The following is a 22,999-nucleotide window of genomic DNA, read 5'->3' as shown; positions in this document are numbered from 1 at the left end:
ATGATAAAACAAACAGGTACCTTACAATAAAATACATGACAAAATTAGAAGCACACTATAAAATCACTAGAGCACCCCCACCACTAAATATGTATTAAAATTTAAAGTTACTGTCGGTGACTATACCTTGGTTCTATATGTGGCTAACTTTTAATCATTTTGGACTTATGAAAATAAACACAGAGTGAACATTTGGGGCAAGCTGCTCATAAAATATATGAACTCTTTCAGCCTATGCTATTTTTATATCATCCTGGATTATTCTTCTGGAAATTTACATCTCTTATTATTTTGCATTTACCAATTAACTACTGCATATTTTGAATTCTCATTTTCCAAGGAAGTAGAATGGGTATTTTTAAATGCATACTAAACATATTTGTGGTGCTAAACCCTGGGGCTTCATTCTATGATCATTACCTCTTATGGTCATATGACTATTATACATTTTTATAAATGTATAATTTGAGAGAGAGAGCAAGAGAAAGCACATGAGCAAGTATGTGAGGGAGGGAAGGGCAGACAGAGAGAGGGAGAGAAAGAATCCTAAGGAGGCCTCATGCTCAGCATGGAGCCCAACACAAGACTTGATCTCATGAATGTGAGATGACAACCTGAGTTGAAATCAAGAATTGAAAGCTTAACTGACTGAACCACCCAGGCACCCCTATATATTATATATATATATAATATATATAACCAGATTTAAACCAGAATTAGGGCTTTTATGATAAGGGACAGTGAAAATGTATATAGGAATCATATATAAAAGTGGCTGGGAATGGAGAGTGACCCTAAATCCTGGACTTTCCCATAGCAGTTCTGCAGTTAGGAAAGATCCCATGAGGTGGCATTTTGTTAGGTGAATGTACCTGAGTCTTAGTGCAATCAATGACTTCCTCTGTAACTGTAAGAACAGCAGTAACAGGAATGATCACCTAGCTTGTAGGTCTTGCACTCCGATCCCCAGAGGATTGCAGGACATTTGTATCACTGAATACCTATGGGAATGTAGAGAAACTTATGTCTGCAATTTAATGTCATCCTATGGCATATTTGTGCATCCTGAACTAAACATTTAGAATAGTGAACACTACCATCATTTTCTATTTTCAAGTTTTAAGGCTCAGCTTCACATATTTTTAGATTGATGTAATCTTATTGCTTTGTGACAAAAAATTATAATTCATGTGTGCTTTGTTTCTCTTTGATATTTTAATTTTGCACACCTTTGTTTAAATTATTATGACCTTTTCTGAATGGCAAGGTCAAAAGTTCAGAGAATCTTTTGCTCTGTAAAGAAAAGTAGATAATACAAGTTTAACTGCTTCAGAGTTTTGACCTTTTAATAATTCGGTACTGCATTTTAAGTTAAAAAGAAATAAGAGTTGTCAGAATGGCAAGTTATGCTAGGGCATATAAATGCATAGAAATATACATGGAAACATACATGGGAAATGCATACTCTTGAGTTCTAACAAAATGAACATACATTGAGACACTTGTCTAGATTTCCTAGCTATGGGGCACCTGGGTGGCTCAATCGGTTAAGTGGCTGACTATGGCAGGGTCATGATCTCACAGTTCGTGGGTTCAAAGCACTGCATCAGACTCTGTTGAGGGCTCAGAGCTTGGAGCCTGCTTCAGATTCTGTGTCTCCCTCTCTCTCTCTATCCCTCTCATGCTCATGCTCTGTCTCTCTCTCACTCTCTCTCTCTCTCAAAAATAAACAAACATTAAAAAATAGATTTCTTAGCTAAATATAGTTTTGAATTAAAATGAGAGAAAAAATGAGATAAAAAAGAAAGGCAAAATCGTGTAACACCATTAACAAAAAAGGAAATAACAATAAGGTGGTTTTAGTAACAACTTGAAATGCAAATTTCTATTGAGCAACAAACAGGAATTGATAGTAAATGTTGGGAAAGAGCATAGTGTACTAGAAAACAAAGAATAGTAGATTTTAGTGGCAATCACAAAAGAGACAAAACAATATAACAAGATATACTTAAAGGGGGGAAATGGAAGGACAGGAAACAATAATCCAACAACTTTTTTCACATACAAAAATACTTACACATATGTACAACTATATGGATACATGTATTCATTCCATTTATTCAATCTAGAAGAAAGGAGATTATTCTTTATTTTGATTATTTTAAAATCTCATCTGATGATTGTTCTTCAGAACTTTCTTCTGTCCTTGCTTTTCAGAGAATAGTCCTAAAGTCTCTTGTAATGTTTTTATTATGAAAATGAGAATGATTTTGTAATTGTTTACTATAAATGTAACCCTTTATAATTGTTAAAAACATCTCCAAACTACATAAAGACAAAAGTGAAAATCTCTATTCATACCACCATCCAAAGAAAATTGCTGTTCATATTAAAATATATTTACTAATTTTTCTAATTTTCTTTAATTTGCATAGATACACATTTTTGTACAGAAATCAATTTTAAATCTATACATTTAAAATAGGATTAATATGTGAGGTGCCTGGGTGGCTCAGTCGGTTAAGTGGCCGACTTAGGCTCAGGTCATGGTCTCACGGTTTGGAAGAAGGAGCCCCATGTCAGACTCTATGCTATGAACTCAGAGCCTGGAGCCTGCTTCAGATTCTGGGTCTCCCTCTTTCTCTGCCCCTGCCCAGTTTGCACTCTCTATCAAAAATAAATAAGCATTAAAAATTTCTTAAATAGGATTAATATGTATTGTATAGTCCTTTTTTCAAGTGAAATTTGCCTCATGTATTCTTTTTCACATTAATTCAAAATCTGCTAAGGCATTTCTCCATTTTATAGATATAAATATACTTAATTCATTTTGGTAACATTAACATTTTCTGTTTCTATAAACAATGATTCAATTAATGTATTGTATAAGCATATCATATAGTTACTAAACCCTTTGGGATGAACTCTTATATTTAGTATTGTCAATGAGTAGGTATATTTTACATGCATATTTACCAAGTGCCTTCTAAAAATTTTATACCATTTTATTTAAAATCTGTCATCTTTCATGATTTTTTTCTTAGTGATTTATAAGAATTTTGCATATAATAGACATGAAACTTCTCTATGCTTTTTATATTGCAAATATTTTTTTCTCTTTTTTGTGCTTCTTTTATTTCAGTTAATTTTTTATTCTGTTCAGAAACTCTTCAGTTTTTACATGATTGAATTATTAACCAATTATTTTATGATAATTGCTTTGGTATAATGCTAAGGATGGCTTTCTAGAATTCCTAAATTAGACACACAATCAGAAGCCTTAAAGATTGACAGTAAACAAAATACTAATTTATATAACACATGAAACCATGAACAAAGAAAACGTACAGAAGGGGACACTTTTAACAGTATGTACATGCATTAATGAGTAACTGTAATATAAAATCTTAAAAATTTTCGAAAAGACAAGTAACACAATACAGTTTTCTAAAAATGTTATAATTATTGCCAGATAAATTGCACATTTAAAACACAAATGGTCCGTACACACACACACACACACACACACATAATGGGTTGTGCTTTACTCATATGTTATTTTTATCAGATTATGGAAAATAAACATATATTGGTAACATTCAGTGTTGGCAAAAATATTTGAAAGAAATTTGTATTTTATTTGATGTAACTGTAAATGAAAAGAAAAAGAGAATGGGACAATTTGTACTTATCAAAATTGAAATTGTATCTGAACTCAACTGAAATAAGCAACTTTTCCACACACAAAAATACTTATATATTTATGTACAACTATATGGACACATGTATTATTAATTTTATAATTGATATGATAGCAAAATTATATACAGAGGGAGGTAGAGACATAGCTCTCCATATTTACTAATTTTGGATGCAATGGCAGAGCCTAACTCAATTAAAAAAAATGAGACCTAGAGAATATATATAATCTATATAGAATGTAAATATCCAGAGGCATTCCTGGTTCTAGTCAAAGAGAGATCTAGGGGGTCCAGCAATATAAATCAAATCACCATCATTTTCTATCTTTTGAATACTTTATTATTTGTGTTGGTTCTAGGTTGACTTTCACTAATTAGTGGCAACATAGCTGCCACTAACTTCATGTTCAGTTTTCAATCCAGCAGAGGTATCTATCTTTATACTAACTATAAAATAAATTAACTGATTTGTGCTACAGTGGACACAGATCATTTACCCATCCCTAAACCAGACACTGTGCCCAGGAAGGGTCCATAACCTATCTTCCTAAGGCTTGAGTCATATGACCACACCTGGCGCTGGGTGGGATTAGCAAACCCAACCCACTTGGACTGAGGTCATGGCTCAGAGAGATGGGTTTTGCTACCAGATTGGGAGAAATGGATGCTGGAAACCCAGTGATATACCATAATGAGTTGTATTGTTAGCTGAGAACAATCTTTTGCCGAATGATATAAATTACATATATTTTTATAAAAGTAAACAGTAAGTAAAGATTTTCTTAAAATATACATGTGTGAGAACATATATAAAAATGTTGCAGTGTACACACAATTGTCAGTATTGGTTACCTATGATAAAGGGCTGGAATTTGAATTAGGTCTTTTTCATTACTCAGTATATTTCTGAATGTGTAAATTTTTACAATACTGGTTAATCAGTAATGTTTCTTGAGATTTTATTATATCTCAGACTCTCTTAATTCACATTACATGTATAGTTTAATTTAATTATGTCAAATATTTCCAGAGGCAAATGTTATTTTTATGATTCTCAAATGAGAAAAATGAAAAACATGGACTTAATAATTACTGATAATGTCACATCACAGCCTTTATTTTTTAACTGCATGGTTATAAATACATTAAAATACATATATGTATACATACATAATCACATATTTAAACATATGCATATATTAAACTAGTTCATTACTTTGAATCATGTTACTGTATGTTATGCTACATTATTATGAATACATACATATATAAAAATAAAACATATTTTGTGTTCATAGTTTCATTTAATATTAAAATATTGTATTTTCCATATTCATATATTAAAATTGTGACTATGTATATATTCAAGTACTTCTAAAATTTGCAGTGTTTATTTATTTATGTTTCAGAGAGAGAGAGAGAGAGAGAAAGAGAGAGAGCTCAGGTGGGAAAGGGTTAGAGAGAGGGAGAGACAGAATTCCAAGCTGGCTCCCCACTGTGAGTGCAGAGCCTGACGCAGATCTTGAATTCATGAACCACAAGATCATCACCTGAACCAAGATCAAGAGTCCTAAGCTTAACTGACTGGGCCACCCAGGTGCCCTTGCAGTATTTCATTCAAAACTAATTCATATAGAAATTACACATAAAATATTAATATTTTCCAAATTGTTAGTAAGTTATCTCAGGAGAATTTATTAAATAATTCTATTTTTTACTAATAAGTACTTTCTTATTATAATACTTAAATATAATAATTCAAATATAATAATCTGTGAAGTACATATTCTGCCCCACTAGTCTATCCATTATGAACCCAAAACTATTTACATTTTTAAAAGATCTCTCTAGTCTCAAATTTATATAAATCCATTTGATATTCAAAATTTCCTAAATCCATCAATACTCTATATAAAATTATATTTATACATTTTAAGAACAGTATTTTTAATATTATTAACCACTTATGTCTATGAAAATGGCCTTTCTCTCCCTTTTAAAAAAAACTCATTTGATTGATTTTAATTAGTTCCATAATTTTATGCACACAGTATTTCTTATCACAGTATTAATATCCCAAGGCATTTTATATTTTTTAAAGCTACTGTAATGCAACACAATGTACACTATCCATTTCTAAGTGGATATTACTGAAATGTAGGATAGGTAGTGATTTTTTGTTCTTTTTGTAATAGTGATTCACTGTGTATTATATTATTAAATGTTATTTAAATATACTTCACTTATGATAGTTACATCAAACTAAAGTGGTTTTTCATTTATTCATATGTATAACCAGAGTTGCTTCTACTTTTTGGTTAGTATGAAGTTAGAGAAGGCTGGGGTTGGGTATGGTATTAACTGTGTCTTTTATTTTCGGTAGTCTCATGTTTTGCTATCTGGAGCTTTGACAGTCCTAGAAGGACTGCCTCTCCCATGGTTAGCCATACTCTAAAGATAATAAATAATTTGCAAATGAGCATTCTTTTAAAAGAATAGGAAAAGGTAATGGTCTGACACCCTAGTCACCTATTTCACAATCTAGTTATTTCATTACAGCATCCCAAAAAATTACCTTCAGCAAATATTTAAACATTTTCATGTTAAAAAATTTAATGATAATTAACATGGAATATTTTTTTGTATATAAACCAGTTAATCCCTTGACTCTAATATTAGATGAAAAGAATCACATTAGAGCTTTGGTGATTGTTTTACAAATAATGTTTACAGATCTGCAGACAAGAAAGTGGACTTTAAAATGTTTCTAAATAACATTAGGATGGATAAATTTTAGGACTAGAAAGGGCATAAATATAACTGAGTTTCTTTTCTTCCTAAAATGGTTCTATGAATAATGAGATTTGTGTTTGTGGTTCTCTCATGGACAGAGGGTTATAAAAATGGGACACAGTGATACAGATTGATTTAATCTTTTGACCAGGCTCAATTAGACTACACACATATGAATATTTCCAATGTTAGAAGTTATTGACATTCTTATGAATTACTGTGTTGACTACCCATTAATGTGATAACTATAATAGGCTATTCTAAAACACCCGCTGAACTTTCATTTAGTCTGATTGAAATTGAGATTATAGTTAAGATCTGTTGACTTGTTCTCAGTATAACATCTATTTCAATGGCTTTCTTTAATATATTAAAGCAAAATGTTAATGTAATTCTTGTGTAATAAAGAATTTGGCTGGTCTTTGTCCCCACTTCCTGAGATAGAAACTCTAAATCCTAGGCATTGTCCTATTTTGGAGGAGTGTGTTTGTTATTCTTGATGGTCCTCTTCTCAGACTACACCTGAGTTTATGCTAAGGAGGTGACTCAAGTGGACACTCTATTGCTTTAGGTTGGTGGCTAGCCATACCAGAAATGCCAGTCATATGATTAGAGGGATTAGGTTTTGTGTTACATTATATCAAATCAATCCTGTGGTAAGAAATGAGGGTTGGAGGTTCAGTTCAATCACACAATTTAATCAATTATGCCTACATAAAACCCAATAAAACTCAGAGCTTAGGTATACTTCCTGGTTGGTTATACACATTAATATGCCAAGAGGGTAACTCATCCTGATTCCACAGAAAATGGGCATGATAAGTTCTCATTTGGGATCCTCTCAAACCTTGCCTTGGGTCTTCTATTTTGACTTGTCCTTTAGCTTTGCAAGAACTGTAATCATAGTACTCTCTTGAGTTCTGTGACTTGTTCTGATGAATTATTATTGCTGAAGTGCTAATTAGAACACCAAATTTGTAGTCAGTTGGTCAGAAGTGGGTATGGCCTAAGAACTTCCAAACTTGAAGCTGATGTCTGATTTGAGGGAAGTCTTGTGCCTATGAAGTTTTACCTAACTCCTCCTGGTAGTTAGCAATCAGAATTGGATTACAGCAATAATATAATATAAAATATAATATAATATAATATAATATAATATATAATATTTTAATTCTAGTACAAACTACTTAGCGAGAATAAACTAAAGTTTCTGCAGCCATAAGAAAAAATATTGAAGAATCTGTAATAACAGGATGATTTGTTCTTTGAAATACATTAGTGGAAGTGACATTATGAACAGTACATTTTATCAAATTGGAGTAGCGTTTTTTTTTTTATGTGTTTATTTTTAAGAGAAAGAGAGACAGAGCATGAGGAGGGGAGGGGCAGAAAAAGGGAGACAGAATCCAAGCAGGATCCAAGTTCTGAGCTGTCAGCACAGAGCCTGATGTGGGGCTTGAACTCATCAACTGTGAGAGCATGATCTGAGCTGGTCAGATGCTTAAAGAACTGAACCACCCAGGTGCCCCAAAAATGGAGTAGCATTTTGAATAAATGAAAATATTAACAGATGCCATATTTGAAATAGGCACAAAGAGAATTTCAAGTACCATATAATTTTCAAATAAAATTAATCAAAGCAAGGATGTATTCTGGAAATCTCTGAGAAAGACCAACAAGAGAAATATCACAATGAAAATAACTATGAAGAGTATTATTAATAAAATACACAAAACTCTATTCAGCCATGAGATTTGATATCTTGTATATACAGGCATATATATATATATATAGTTTCCCAGTATGCCCACTTTGGTATATACAGGCATATATATATACATATATACACACATATATATATATATATATATGCATATGCATATATATATATATATATATATATATATATAGTTTCCTATATGTATGTGTGCATGTGCAGTGTTAACTGCTTGAGAAATTGTACAGATTAAACATTTAGAGGTGGAAATTATAGTATTCAAAAGCATGAGAGATCATTTGAATTCATGTTGTTATATCTCAAAACTATTACCAGGGCCTGAGTTACTGAAATCTCCTCCATCTTTTCTTGATACCAGCAGTAGTGGCCAAAGTGATGATGAGATTGAGAAAAATCTAGTCTATCAACCCAAACTTACCTATGTGCTCTGGTGTTAAAAAGGTAAAACTCACAAATAAAATGGTGTTGATAATGGTGTTCTGTAGTCTATCCATTTCATAATGTGCCTTATTATTGGAAATTAACATATGGTTCTAAGAACATAAAAAACTAAAGAAAAATAAACATTAAAAAAAACACAAAGAACCTGTCCCTGAGCATCATGCAGTCTAATTGGGTATGTCTTCAAAGACATGCTGTTTTTTGTAGGTTGCTTTGATAAATATCTAAAATGCCTCTTGAATGGGGAAGCAAATTTTTCATTGCCTCTCTTCTCATATATGTATAATGATCCCCATGAATAGATAGAAATTTATATATTAGGATAGAAAGATTGATAATGGATATAAGTACATCTTATGACTATTTTCAATTTATTTTTTTCAACTTAGTTTTTCAATAAGCCTCTTTTGGACAATATGTTTCAGGAACTGTGTAAAACATTAGAAATGCAGAAATATGCCTTTAAGGAACCTGCGTCTGGGCCTAGAGATAGAAGTGTAAAAAAAAAAAAAAAACCAATAAAATTGGCAAGTACTAATAGAGATAGACTGGTATAAAGACATTGCATTTTAGTTTCAAGCAAATATTTGTCACAGTTTTCACTAAATTTGGAAACATTAAATTACCCAAGATGAATATGCCTTTCTTTATGGATATGTGAAAGAAGATTGAACTCTCAGGTTGTTATATATATATATATGTGTTATATATATATGTGTGTTATATATATTTATATATGTGTTATATATTAATATATGTTATATATTATATGTATGTTATATTTATATGTGTATTATATATATGGTATATATATTTTTATATGTCATATATTTATATATGTGATATATATATTTATATATGTTATATATATTTTTATATGTTGTTATATATTTATATGTGATATATATTTTTATATATTTTTTTTCTTTTTTTGAATTGAGAAACTATATGTCACTTATGCAGCTCAAGTTTTTAAAGTAAATTTTATCTATTATTTTTTTTTTTGCTTTGAATATTCTAAAATATATGTGAGGGACTGTTTCAGAGAGTACTCAAGGGTTATAGTTAGACAGTAATATTTAGGTTTAGTTTTAGTGGTTAGTAAAGTGTTATTTGGACCACGTGTGGATGACATTTAAAGCAGAGCAAAGATGAGGTAGTACTTAAGCCATAGGTAAAGATGAAACAATATGATTTCAATAATGAAAGTGTTCATTGTTTTCAGGAAATGGTGTGGTTAAAACATAGAATGTATAAAGAGATTGTTTGGATATGGGTTTCACAGTAAGGATGACATCTCTTCCAGGTTCTCAAAGATAGTATACATTAGTAACTGTAGCCTTCACATCATTTTTAACATTTTTATCATTTAGTAAGAGTGTATTCACCCACCAATTTCCTATTTCTTAAAGTAGACAGTTTTCCCTTTATCTTAGTGAAGTCACAGTCACTTCTACCCATATGCGTTCTCCAACATGGGCTAGCAAAGTATAGCCATAGATATAAATCCAGCTCACAGAAAAAAAAAGTTTTATTGGAACATAGGTATATCCATTTCCTTTGCCTACAAAGCTTTCACACCTTTAAATGCAGAGTTGAGAGTTTCAATAAAGACTTTATTACTCAAAAGCCTAAAATATCTACTATTTGTCACTTAAATAAAAAAAAATTGCCAAACCCTTTTCTATAAAATACAGAACAGTGGCGTCCAGTAGATAAGCTGGCATATATTAAATGTTCAACAAATGCTAGCTCCACTACTACTTGGTTTGAAAAGTCTCATTTTTCTTTTGAAAATGTTAACTTCAGAAGGCAATGAAACTCCATGCTGTGCATGACAGAGATACAATAAACTTCTCCAATAAAAGTATTAGTTGTTTATTTTTGCTCCCACAATCTTTTTCACCTTTTTCTATAATTGTGAGAGATACATGCATGTGTCGAAGTACACTGTTGGAGCACAAACTCTTTTTGTTTTAAGAATATACAAATAATATGTTTCTTCAAGCGTAATAGGCAATGCATTATATTAAAAATATAATTGCATAATATAATAAAATTAGATGATTTATTTTATATTTGACATGTAAATGAACTATTTACTTCATCAAGATAAATTATTTGTTTCCTCCACTCAGAGGTGGCCAATTTGAATAGTATTTGTGGTGGTTATCATTTTATTAATCTATATATATCCTTAAGATTAAATAACTTATTATCTTAATTTCTAGAATTATTGCTAGAAAATATCCCTCTCTTGTTAGCCAATTTTAGGCTCTGCTTTGGTTGAGGAAAATTGTCTTAGTTGAGGCCATATGTAATTTCAGAGGCATCCCTCATTCAATGCATGATAAATATAAGGCTATAAAGGTGTGGTTCCCTCATCCCAACTTGGAGCAAATCTGTGGATCTATACCAATTCCAAAGCTCCCACTGTTTTACAGGCCTTCATTAGGAATGCATGATGGTTCAATTTTTTCCCATTCCCAATACTGCTTGCTTCTTTTCCATTAACAAGGTTGATCCTAAGAGCGCTCACTTGTGAATATCCCAGTTGGTAACACATATCCAATTTGAGACAGTATTATATTGTGAATATTCTTCTTAATTCAAAAAGATTTTCCTAGCCTAGAGCCTTTTTATTTATTTACTCTGAGAGAGAGATAAAAAGAGAGAGACACAGAGAAAGAACACAAGCTGGGGAGAGGCAGAGAGAAGGAGAGACAAAAACCCAAGCTGGTTCTGTGCCATTGACATCAGCACAGAGCCGGATGAAGGGCTTCAGCTGATGAACTGTGAGATCATACTTGAGCTGAGATCGAGTTGGAGGCCTAACCGACTGAGCCATGCAGGCACCCAAGCCTTTTAATTTTAGAAGCACAAATGAGACTTCTGTTATGATAATGTATTTTTCTACTTAAATTGTTTTTTTTATGCTCATAAGTAGGGAGGAAACAGATACCAATGTCGAGTAATGATTCTCATTTCTGAATTCAATTATCAGATTGGATCAACCTTAGAAACTAGGACAATATTTCATTTTTATGGAAATGTAATGGAAAGAAATTGGAATCTACATGTATATTAAGTTCACTGGACAAAGAATGAAGAAAGTAGCCCAGGATTTTAAGAATTTGACAGAATAATTTAAAAGGTCATCTGGATAAAAAACCATAAGAGACTAGCTTTGACAATTGACAAAACAACAAAATAATAAAGAAAAAAATGGAAGGAAGGAGGGAAAGAAAGAAGGAAGGAAATAAGTAAGAAAGAATAAAAGAGAAGAAAGTAAATCAATCAAAGTCAGAGTTTTCTGTATTAAAAATTATTAAGGTGGGGCGCCTGGGTGGCTCAGTAGATTAAGCGTCTGGCTTCAGCTCAGGTTAAGCTCATACTTAAAATTAAAAGGCTTGGGTGCCTGCATGGCTCACAGTTCTTGAGTTCGAGCCCCACGTTGGGCTCTGTGCTGACAGCTAGCTCAGAGCCTGGAGCCTGCTTTGGATTCTGTATCTCCCTTTCTCTCTGACCCTCCCCTGCTCGTGCTGTCTCTCTCTGTCTCTCAAAAAATAAATTAAAAAAACATTTAAAAATTATAAAGGTGTATATATTTTTAGAGAATGTCATTTGTATAAAATAATACTAATTTTAATGAAGTCAATATGTAAATTGTTAATATATTTGATAAGTTAGTATATGAAATATCTAGTATGTTATAGCATGGTGAATAAAAGCTTATAAAATGTACTTTGGGAAATGTGATATTTTTTTAAGTAATAAAGTTATATTCCTAAACTTCTTATACTGAGAATAATTTCTCAATATTAAAATATAGAAAATAAAACTATGAGGTGAGAACCTTATACGTAAACATAACATACACACAGACATAAATATACATACATACATAATACACACACACCCCCCCCACACACACATAGAGATGATAAAGCCAAGTAAATATGTCTACTAACACAAATATATATTTCTGAGTGATAGTGGCATATACATAATATAAAAGATAAAAATCATACTTAAAATGATATTCAACAAGAGAGATACCTTACCTTACAAATAAGTTAATTCACATTTTAATTATTATATTGATACAGTTTAAAATAATAAAATCTAATTTATGGTAAAGTTATAATGGCACAGAAACTGTCATTCATATCAATTTAATTATACTGTCAAAAACTTTTTTGTAGAGCAATATTCTTTTAGTATTTACCTTAAAAATGTATATTTAACCAAGAGTTGTTATTGTAAGAATTTAGTGTACATAAAAACATATAAACTTTTGCAAATGATTCAAGTGAACAAAAGTATTCATTGTACCATCTGTCTTATTCAAATTCAGGAACATTACTAAATATCAAACTCATTATGTGTGATTTATATACAATTTGACCCAATGATAAAGACTCATACATATAAGCAGTGAAAGATATCAATGATGTGCTAATGAATGAAAAAGTAATTTCTTTTTAAAACTGTTTGCTTGCTTGTTTATTTATTCATTTATTTGTTTATTTAGTGCACAGTGAAGGGGTAGAGAGAGAGAGAGGGAGAGAGAGAGAGTCCCATGCTGGGATCATGACCTTAGTGGAAATCAAGAGTCACTCACTTGGTTATTCAACTGAGCCACCTGGCACCCCTAAGCTGATAACACTTTGATCACATACAAAAGCTCTACATTTTTACTCTTTCCCTATATTTTATATTTTTGATGTTACAGTCTTTTATTTTTAATGTCTATCCATAAACAAATTACTATACCTATAGGTATATCCAATACACAAATAGAAACAAATCAAAGCAGAAAATCATAAAATCAGGAGGAGAGGAAGGAGAAAGGCAGAAAGAGAAGAAAAAAAGGAGCCAAAGGCTGACAAAGCTTTAAAAGTAGGCTATCAGGTTTGAAAATTCGGTATTTAAACATGTTTTTTTTTTCCTCTGGAGAGCTTCCAGAAACAAAGAGGAAAATATAGTCTCAACCCTACATATATTGCATAGTCTAAAGAGTTAGACCAATAGATTAAGTCTGGAGCTAATTTTATTTAGAATTATAAAGAGAGAGGCAGTTGTAATGAATTTGTGATTTTTTTAACCACTATTCATAATCATACATATATTTGACTTGTCCATATTCTGACCAAAATGCAACAGCATTAGTGAAATTACTTGTAAAATAAAGGTAATTTATCTCAAATTATAGTGAAGACCCAAAAGATAAAATATGGCAGAAGAGTTTCTGGCTAAATCAAAACAGGGGGACCAGAACAAACATGAAAAATATCAGAGTTGACAGTAATGGCAATGTTTGTTGAAGGAAGAAAAACATAATCCTGGGATGTTCTCAAACATAATGAATATAAATATTAACTTCCCAAGCATTACAGCAAATAAGCTCTGAAAGTGTATAGTCCCAACATTAAGCCACTCATCGAAACTGCTTATCCACTCATTTCAGTCATTTCTTCAATTTCTCTTATTTATTCTTTCCATCAACTATATTTGCTTAACAAATTTAGTGTACTTGTACTTTTTCTCTACTATTCCTAGACTTACTTCCTCTATACTCTTGCGGTTACATTACACAGACTTAGCAGTCCATCGAATTGTGTATTTTGCAGAAACTCTACCTTCTGTGTTAGATATATTGCAACTTAGAAAAATTATATATGTGTAATATATATTTTAATTTAGTGAAGTCAGCATTAATAGAAATCAAAAGAAAATGTGTGTTCTTAATTTAGAAATGAGAAACAGTTATGGTATGATAGTTTGGATTTTAGTATCATAGCCACTATCTCTTAATGCCCTTGAGTTTTTAATATTACTTATTTTACTTTGTCATTAACTTTAAATATCTCCTCTTCTGAATTCAGCAGCACAGTCCTATTATTTCACTAAATGTTAAAGTGGAAATGATCCACTTATTTTACTTGCTTCAGACTAGTTAGACATACCTCACAAAGAATAATTGTTTTGGAATAAAAGGAACGATTTTTAGCTAATCACAATCAAGTCTGACTATTCCATGTGTAATTTTTCTGTTTCTTAGGGTGGCTACAGAAAATGAAATTGTGATCAACCCAGAAAGAGGAACTAGTGAGTTAACCAAACCATTGATACTATCTAAGAAGTAATTTCAAATCTAATTAGCATGTCTACAATTTGCCACTCAATCTTCTTTCCAGTACCACGTGTTTATGAGGGGTCGGATGGCCTGAAAGTGTAATGACAGTTGTTTTTCTGTTTCTACGCAAAGTTTAAAGGGCTAATATTGTTCCAGCACTTAACTCTATCTTTCCTTATAACACTCATTTAGTATATGTTGAAATGCTTTGTAAACTGTAAATATAAATGCATTAGAATTATAAAAAAGAAAGGTCCTATGAAGCAAAACAGTTGGAAGATATAGAATTCCAATGATTAATGCAAATAGTAAATTGCATTTTAAAGTTTATTTGGCACAAGAATATTAGCATAGGCCAGCAGGTATCACAGCCTCTGATTTTAAATTCATAATGACTTGAATTAATGTTATTCAAAATAATCCAAATAACAATATTATGATTTTCTTGTTTTACTATCTTTTTATCACCTATTGTAGACATTTTCAAACATACAGAAAAGCTGATATTTTCAATTCATATTCTTATATAATTAACCTCTGTATTTTTTAAATGCCATTTTGTCATGTATACTTTAGCGTGCTCTCTCTCTCAGGTTTTGCTATACTATTTTAAGGTAAGTTTTGGCCTTCATGCTAATTTACCCCTAATTATTTCGGCAGGAATATTATTTTTTAAAAATGCTCATACAATTAAAATAATGCGATTCTCATTTACTTAGCAGAGGCTGAGACAAAGTTTGTTTAATTGACTTATTTATCATAGTAAAGCGTCAGAATGACATTTTGAATTGAGAAATAATTTCCCTTTAAATATCTTCCCTGATATGTGAATCCAGCTCAATATCTTAGAATCCTTTCAAAATAAAGTTTCTTGCACTGAAACTTGGACAAGTTGAAGAGACTTCTGTTGCTATTAGTCTTTTGGGTCACCTGATTAATTTGTCAGTACACCTAAACAGGACATATGATGCTTTACAAATATAAAAAGAATATCCCCTGTTGTGGCAATATACGAGGGTTAGAAAATTGATCTTCACTTTGAGAGAGCTATCCCAAAATGTACAGGACTCTCTTTCCGTTAGATGTTTTACAGAGGGACAAACCTTTGCCTGTTATGGGGTATATTTCTCACTCTCAAAGGAATATTGTTTATCTGTTAATTTATGATTTCCTATTTATCAATATATTTAACTTATAGGTCAATGTGAAGGTTTATGAAATGAGATGATTAAAATCTTTAGTCTAAATTTTGGCACAGGGTTTAAGAATATGAAGGAAAACTAAGAAATATATACTAATGCGTCTGACAGAGGAAAACATATTTCTATAATCATTTTTATTTAATGAGGCAGAGAAAATAAAGGCCTTTCTTAAGCAACAGCTGGACACCAGGTGCCTTTATTACCTTAGGTCTGGCACCAATATATTTTATTCTGAGTTTTCCTACTTACAAGCAATAAAAACTGATGGTTAATTAGTTAAATAGAAAATAAATGTATCACAGAAATAAGGGGATTACTGAAAAACTGGGCAATAGAAATAGAAACAAAGAAGGCTATGTCTCCAGAGCTACAGACAAAATCCCATCATGGGGTCTATTTAGAATACTATTGCAGCAAATATCAGATGCAGCAATTTGCTACAAAAAGATCACCTTTCCGTGTAATCTTTCCATTAGAAGACAAATGGACATGGCCTATGCTATTCCTGTTACTTCTGTTTATAAAGAATAGATATTGCTATTTTCACTTCTGCCAACACAAGCCTGACTTGTGTTACCAGTCTTCTTTCTGGTAACTTTAGCTTCCAATTCAAAACCCAGAGTAGGTAGATCTAACTTTCCAAGTGTAGGTTGCCACTGTGTTTTCACTGCATAAGACTTAAGGGTGAATATCAAATCTTTTTTGGCTTTAATAGTGTGAGACAACCTCTGCCGTCCCCAAGGTTCATCACATTGAAGTTTCTGATGTTGAACCAAAAAATAAATAAGACACCTACCACAAGTAGGTCAAGTTTTTAAAGATGGTAAGTAGGAAGAAGAGTTTCCAGGAAGAGAGAAGACAAGTGAACAAACTTAGAAACATAAGTGAAAGACATATTTTGAGATATCTGACAGAACACTTTAGATGTTCATCATGCTTATATCAAGTACATTTGATTATATGTTGAGTATATAATAGATTGAGAAATAAGGCAATAATAATTCCTTGGAACCAAATTTAGGCTGGTATTGAATGTTAAGAAATTATAATTATTTGTTTATACTTGATTTTATAATCTTTTTTAATCAAAAATTTTTTAAATTTATTTTTTGAGAGAGACAGAATGAAAAAGTACAAATGGGGGAGGGGCAGAGGGAGAGACAGAATCTGGAGCAGGCTCCAGGCTCTGAGCTGTCAGCACAGAACCCAACAGGGCTCAAACCCATGAACCATGAGATCATGACATGAGCTAAAGTCAGACACTTAACCAAGTGAGCCACGTAGGCACCCCTAGATTTTTCTAATCTTGTTTAGAAGTACAAAACTCTACCACTCCGAAGAGAGTAGTAATGGCCCAAGTGTTATAAGCAAAGGAACAAACTAACACTGTCAGGCGGTTATCAAAAAATCTGCTGATAAAGCCAATGTGATTCGTAGAAAACTATTTAATAATGTGGTGCTGTGTATTAATGTACCATAAATTATTAAACTTTGGCTCAATTTGGTGACACTCCTTATACCATTATTCAGTTCCCATTTATCTTTAAAGACCAAGAATACACACAGTCTCTAGAGCATGGACAATGATAAAATAAAAGTTACAATGCTTTCTACCCTGTATTTTTTTTTAGTATGTGTTAAATAACATTCTATTAATAATCCTGAGCCTTACAGGTTTTATTTTGATTTATTTGACATAATGCCATCATGCTATAGAGAAATGTATCTAACATGAAGAATAATATAACAACATCTTAAATGACTGATTATAATAAAATAAACAATAAAATTTATGAACACATAGACTTTTGGTGGTTATAGCTTAAAATGCAATAGTATTATAATTATTGATTAAATTCACAAAGTGGCATATATTAGATTGTCTCTTTTATGTCCTTAGTTGAGCAATACAGAGATAATCATTACCTCATTTTAATAAGTATCAGGTTGAAATTAATGACATGAAGATAGAAATTTTCTAGAAATTAGAAAGTTGTTGGAGAGCCTGCATTACACACTAACTTTTACAGTGTGCATTGTCAAAGATACGAGTCTATATAGCTCAATTTCTCTTAAGTAAATGGATTTTTAAATTTTCAATAGGAAGTTAGAATTAGAAAACATTTAAATATATTAATTTTGTGGTATTGCTCCACGGGTATTAAAAAATACATTTGGCAATCATAGTAACATAATAAGCTCCTAATGGTGTGTAGTAAGAAATGCAATGAAAGTAATTCCTGTGCTTTGTAATTACTGAAATAACTGCTGCACAAAATATTACATGTAAAAATATATAAATATGTTGATATTTATATTTGAAGGAATTGCCCTCCAACAAAAAGTTTTTATCTGGCAATCAATTTTCTTAATATACGTTGTCCACATTTGCAAGTTGGAATATCTTGCAGAAATGCATGAAATTTGAGCTTGCTTTTGAAGAATTTAAAGATCAGGAAAAATGGGCCTAAATAGTCACACACATAAAAAGTCAATTAAAACACTGAAGTGGCGTAAAAATGTCACCTCTTCTAAGAAGTACATTCTTTTTGTCACATTCCAAGCCACATCTCCCTCTTACCAAACTCTGAGCATCAGTGTAAGTTTCCATTTACTGTTTGCTCCAAACCACCTGCCCGGTCCCGCAGGCACATGTGTCTTTGATCCATGCACTGCTGGATGAGAGGGTGGTAAGGACCATGCCCTCCCCCAATCTCCCAGAGGCTGCAAGGTGGGCTCTGGCTGAGAAGAATTTATTCTTATCAGTATTTTCAGGACAAGACATGAGAGTCTGCCAGAAAGAGAGATTTAAGCTACTGGAACTAAGTAAAGAAAAAGTACAATCCCTGATGATCTGGTGAAGAATGAAGCTGAATGCTTCTAAGGTACTCCAAGCTGTGCATGAAAGGTTCCAAGTGACCTGGAGGATGGTATTGTTAAGGTGTTGTGAATGAGAGCCCTCCAGAATCTTCCTTATCAATTTACCTTTAAACAGTTCCTTCTTTTTTGCCTCAGTATGAAGTGTCAATTCTGGTATTTTTAGAATTTTTTTTCTTTCCTTGAATAGTTACCTCAACAGGCTCTTTTGGAAAAAAAAAATAGCACATTTAAAAGTTTTATGTAATTACAACCTGGTCCACTAGCACTGAGAGGAGTTTTATACTTAGAATGCCTTGCTGTTTGCACAGAAAAACCCCGTGGTTCACTGCTTGTCTGATACTTCAATTATTTAGCTGTAATCACATACTAAAGCAGATATTGATTTCCTAGGTATTCAAATTACACCTCTAACTGCAAGCACCAGCGAAAGGGTATTTTATCATTTTAAATGATATACAATTTGGTATAATGGGCTTGTTCTCATGTAAGGGTATATATTCATGTACTTTTAAAGCTATATTATAAAACACTATCATAGGGATAACTTTTAAGACATATTTAGACTTTTCATGTGGGAGGTGTTCTTTTCACTGCCATATAAAAGGAAAGGTACATTATGATTAGAAGATTGGGACACTCATGAAAGCAAATAGTTACCTTTTTCCTTCTCCTACAATATAAGCAATCCATATATATTTCTTATTATTTGTGGTTTATAAAAGGTATGTAATTATAGAATCTTCAGGCAAACAAAGATGTAAAAATAAGGAGTATATTAGCAAATGAATAGAAATTTGCTTTATCCAATTTTGCTCATGAATTTTTCTTTCTCAATGTACTGTGCACATTTCAGGGAAAGATATATAATTTTGTGCCTATTTGAAAATGATTAATTATAACTCATAGCTAGGTTTGAATATTCCTATAAATAACTTGTTAATGGCAGCAACAACAACAAAAATCTGAGTAGCCATTCACAAATTTGGCCCTGACTTTTTCGGCCTAAGAAAAAAATATCTTTTTCCTATATGTTTAAAAAGCTGAGGGACAGAAATGATGCTCATAAGGTATAGAAAAAAAAAACATTTCTAGTTTCTAGATTAGAGTAGCTGATTTGAACTGGAACACACAAGATATACCACAAAATAATAGAACTAGTACATCCCAATATGTTCTAGCCAGCAAATTAAAACTTTTTAAAATGAGGCAGTAATCTGAACTAGGAAGAGTTTTGGTTAAATCCTTGGCACATTTATATTACTGACTTGTCCAGAAATAGGAGTCTCATATCTTTTTTGCTCTCCTCCAAGTAAATGAAACACTGAGAAATCAGCAATTAGTGAATGATAATTTGCTTTACTTTTTTCTAATGGCTATAGTTTTAAAGGATAAGAGTATGTACACAGTTGAATATTAAATAGTTAAATTTTGTGTCAGTTTTTTTTCTTTTTTTAAGGATTTGCTCACCCATCATATTTGTTTATTTGTAGAGGCAGTCACATCTTCATCGTGGCATGCCTTTTGATATGTTTCCATTGATTAAACAATAATAAAAATGAGGATTACATATTTATTCCATTTTTGAGTCTTCCATTATCTATGTCATAGATAATCAATAGAATTCAGATGATTATAAATAAAAGTTTATACTATGTGTAAGGATACTAGATATCAAATTGAATGTATTGTCTTGATTTTGTAAAAAACATTACTTGGAATTTATTATCCCAAAAGATGTTCATTGACTACCATAGAGCCTGGCAGGTAGAAATAATCTTGTTAGTGTCTGTCACCTTAAGGGTTTCCAATTATATGAAGCAGTCAATGATAAACTTTTATAGAGAATGCTAATTCTAGGGAATAATTACTGAAAAACAATTCTGATTGGTTTTGCATTATATTCGTTTTTGTTCATTAAAAAAGAAAAATCTATTGAGAACATCAAGAAAATTAAACCCTCACACATCTATTTACAGCATGGGCCTTTGCAATGATAAGCATGGCTTCACATAAAAACACACAAAATTGAGTATGCAACATAGTAGTGGCTTACTGAACAAACCTAATTATAACTCAGTCTCTGTTTCTTTAATAGAGTTGGGAGTTTTTATTTTGAAAAGGCTCTAAACAATGATAGCCGCATAGCGTTTGGTGGCAGAATCCAAGTCCAACTTATCGATTGGATGACCCTTAACAAAACTTAACTTTCTGAATAGCTCTTATTTTCAATAAAATTGATGATCAAGCAAGCATTCAGCCTAGTAGTTTTCAGCATTTGTTTACTGACACGAGAGAGTTCCCACTAGTACTAACTTTAGTTTCTTTCAATGTATACCCTTAAGAATTTTAAATTATCTTCAAAACAGTACCTAGTATGGAACTAGGCTATTAAAAGGTACCCAGTAAATATCTGTGTAATGACCAAATGAGTTCTTTTTAAAGTAGTTGCTGTTGGTTACTTTTGTCCTTGGGGCGTCTGGGTGGCTCAATTGGTTAGGCCACTGACTTGATTTCAGCTCAGGTCATGATCTCAGGTTCAGTTTGTAAATTGGAATCTCTTATTGGGATTCCTCGAGCGCGCTCTCTCTCTCAAAATAAATATAACAAACTTGAAAAAAAAATAAAAATTTTTGTCCTTTCCTCCCCTGCCTTCATGGTGGGGGGCACTTGTGGGGAGAGGCACTGGGTGTTATGTGGAAACCAATTTGACAATAATCTATTATAATAAAAATGCATGTTTAAGCTCTAACTCCCCCTAGTACCTGTTACCTTATTTAGAAATAGGGTTTTGCAGGGATCTCTGGGTGGCTCAGTCAATTAAGTGTCTGACTTCATTCAGTTCAGGTCATGATCTCATGGTTCATGGGTTTGAGCCCCACGTGGGGCTCTGTGCTGACAGCTCAGAGCCTGGAGCCTGCTTCTGAATCTGTGCCTCCCTCTCTCTGCCCCTCCTCCACTCAGATTTTGTCTCTCTCTCTCAACAATGAATAAAAAAATTTAAAAATGAATAGGGTTTTGCTGATATAATAAAGCTAAGGTGAGGTTATAGCAGGTTGTGTATGTAGGGGGAGTTTAAATCAAATACAACTACCATCATATTTGTAAGATGAGAGGACACAGAGATACTGACACACAGAAAGAACACCACCTGAAGATAGAAGCAGAGATTGGATTTATGAGTGTTACAAGCAAGGGGCACCAGAGACTGCCAGCAACATCCAGAAGCAAGAAGCCAGAGGCAAGGGAAACTCTTCTCCCAGAGCTTTCAAACAGAGTATGACTTTGCTGACACCTTGATTTTGGATTTCTAGTCTCCAGTACTCCGACAGAATACATTTCTATTATTTTCAGCTATCTGGTTTACAATACTTTGTTAGGGCATCCCGAGAAAACAAATGTAATTCATCATATTTCTTTTCAAAAAGTTATTTTAAACTCATAAAATAAATAAGTATTGCTTACATTGTGCCAGGTATCACTCAGGTCGGTATAATTTTCTTTGGTAATTTACTCATGAATGTATAAATACTTATATTACATACATTAGTACTGACATTATATACATCCATATAACTTCTACAAATTTTCATATATTAACTCATTTAAATATCAGAATCTATGAAATATATATATAACTGCATTTTTACAGTTAACTGAGACATAAGAGGGATACATAATTTGTATATAGCTTGGGAACCAAAATATCACAGCACAACATAGGCTCTGCTTGTAAAATTTAAGACAAAAGGGAAGAAGCTGCTATTGCTGTCTCATCTCATCAAAGGATACAAACACAACTGAAATAGTTGTACTGGATCCCTGCCTTTAACTGGTCAGAAGTTAAACTGAACTTTATGTATTCTTGATCTATGTTTTATTTATTTATTTATCCCCAGGAATAAAGTTTCACAATTCTCTATCCTTCTGTATTTCTTCTTTAACACATAGGAAAATAACATGCTTACCTCAATACCGAAAAATTAGTCAGGTCATCCATTACTACCCAAGCTGAAGTTTAGCTGCGCACATTCCTTTAAGGCACACTTGTCAATTGTTCTTTTTATTTCATTTAGTAAACATAGTAGTATCAAAAATTATCTTTTTC

The 22,999-nt window shown here is 32.0% G+C and overlaps 2 long non-coding RNA genes across 6 annotated transcripts in view; one reads left to right on the top strand and one right to left on the bottom strand.

The window, feature by feature from the left end:
- LOC115297005 overlaps window positions 1-22,999 on the bottom strand; it is a 288,338-nt gene that overhangs the window by 12,419 nt on the left and 252,920 nt on the right. The gene's annotated exons all lie outside the window — the stretch shown is intronic.
- LOC115297006 overlaps window positions 1-22,999 on the top strand; it is an 82,858-nt gene that overhangs the window by 23,019 nt on the left and 36,840 nt on the right. For all 3 annotated transcript variants that reach the window (XR_003911206.1, XR_003911205.1, XR_003911207.1), the window contains exon 3: window positions 14,738-14,784. This is a non-coding gene — a long non-coding RNA (uncharacterized LOC115297006). The remainder of the gene's footprint in view (window positions 1-14,737; window positions 14,785-22,999) is intronic.

This window comes from Suricata suricatta, chromosome 7 (assembly GCF_006229205.1).
Source record: "Suricata suricatta isolate VVHF042 chromosome 7, meerkat_22Aug2017_6uvM2_HiC, whole genome shotgun sequence".
In the NCBI taxonomy this organism is placed as follows: domain Eukaryota; kingdom Metazoa; phylum Chordata; class Mammalia; order Carnivora; family Herpestidae; genus Suricata; species Suricata suricatta.
This window is presented reverse-complemented; position numbering and strand designations above follow the sequence as displayed.